Genomic DNA, 1,873 nt, shown 5'->3' on the forward strand with positions numbered 1-1,873 from the left:
AAATATCTTTGCATGGTGTGTCACACAGTGACACACTCTGTGTGTAATCAAAGCTTGGCAGTTGTTATCAACAGCAAACGTCTCCCATAAAGATATGAGGCTGATATAAAATACTGTCACGGTCAAAGGCCAGTGTGTTTTATTTGAGGCTTTGTTTTGAATTAATATTTACATCTATGAATAATATTCATATTATTTCTATATGACATATTAATTATATTTATCTAGTAATGCAAAGTTTTCTTTCTTGTATTTTTTTGAGTTGTAGTTTTAACTCATTAGTTTGAGTTTTGGTGTCAGTTTGCATTACTGTACTGATGTAGTGTCTGAGATTTCGAATTCTGTTTTTTATTGAGTGCCAGTTCTTATTTTAAGTTCATTATTGTGTGTGTGTGTGTGTGTGTGTGTGTGTGTGTGTGTGTGTGTGTGTGTGTGTGTGTGTGTGCTCTCAGTATTTCTCTGTGTCTGTGTTGGCTCTATCTCATCTACATGCTTGTTGTACCCCCACCGCCATGCACCGAGTGACTAGACTCTATGCAGTCCCGTGGAAAGATACTGTAACTACACCCCACTTCGACAGGAAGTAGAAGCCAAGTGTTGTTATTTACTCAATGTTCATTGTTTAGTGTGAGCACGTCTACAAAACAGAAACATTGCATTCAAGTTGTCATGGTCTACGGTGGGTGGCTGGAGTTTCCATTAGGCTCCTGAACTGACCTGGGATCCGCCCCTGGGCAGGGCCAACTCCAGCTCCTGCACACCTGGAGCCTATTGCAGGCTATCAAGCCAGAGGGATTTAAACCACACATCGATGTTCACTCACTGCCAGTTCGTCATCAACCCATGTTGGTAACAGGTCTTGTGTTTCAAATTCTCGCTGTGATTTATCTTACTAACAAAAACTCTTTTGTACTACAGTTGCTGTACCCACCCTGGCTCACTCCACCTCCGGACTCGGGATACCTAGTGATCATTTTGGAAATCCCTCTGTGCCTCACCTGCCTGCCCTCCTGCCATCACACTCCATCTGGAGCCCCGGATCTCAGGTCAGCCTTTCCACGCCACTCAGCCTCCCCTGGATCTTCATCATCCCCCTCTCAAACACTCCAGGTCCCTAACTGCAAGTAAGAATTGCTGCTCTTATACTGGCCACTTCTGAGCTGCCTTCACTACCTGCCTAACTCCTATATCCTCTCCCCTCAGTGTGACTGTTCCCCACTCAGCTCCGTTCCACTTCTCAGGCCTCGTTCCCTCGCCCTAGCCACGTTCCCCTGGGCACGCCACACCAAGGCTCCACGTCTCGTCATTTTCTGTCTTTGCCACGTTTCCCTTTTTTTCCCCCCTTGCACTTAACCGTAATAAACTGTTAAATCATCTACTGTCTCCGCTCTGGGTTTCTGCACCTGAGTCCTATTCAGTACCGGCCATCCGTCGCCGTGACACAAGTGTGGTTACCTACAAAGCAGGAATCAATTTGTTGCAATGACCCTCTCAAAGTCTGGACCTCACCCTGACTGAAATGCTGTGGTAGGACCTCAGGAGAACTGCACATATAAATAAATGCCTGCAAACCTTAATTGAAGCAACATTCAGGATTGGTTCACAATTATTTGAAAAGTAGGGGTAGTGTCTGTGTCCTGAATCCAAACTGGGAGCTGGTTCCACAGAACAGAGGCCTGAACACCGAAGGCTCTGCCTCCCATTCTAAAAAGGGAACCAAGGGAACTAATACGAACCACAAGTAAGGCCGAAGTCTGAGAGCAAAGTGCTCTAATGGGTCAATATGGTGCTATAAGGTCATTAAGATAAGATGGGTCCTGATTATTCAAGACCTTGTATGTGAGGAGCAGGATTTTAAATTCAATTCTGGATT

General features: G+C 45.1%; 1 long non-coding RNA gene across 1 annotated transcript; it reads left to right on the forward strand.

Moving 5' to 3' along the window:
* The first annotated feature begins 672 nt into the window (after positions 1 to 672).
* Positions 673 to 1,376, forward strand: LOC146691271 (uncharacterized). The gene is made up of 3 exons (XR_014915783.1): positions 673 to 845; positions 919 to 1,124; positions 1,204 to 1,376. It is a non-coding gene; the product is annotated as an uncharacterized LOC146691271 (long non-coding RNA).
* The last annotated feature ends 497 nt before the right edge of the window (positions 1,377 to 1,873 follow it).

This window comes from Copadichromis virginalis, linkage group LG16, assembly GCF_057382275.1.
Source record: "Copadichromis virginalis isolate Kocher_CV1m ecotype Utaka linkage group LG16, C_Virginalis_male_GT1.1, whole genome shotgun sequence".
NCBI lineage: Eukaryota > Metazoa > Chordata > Actinopteri > Cichliformes > Cichlidae > Copadichromis > Copadichromis virginalis.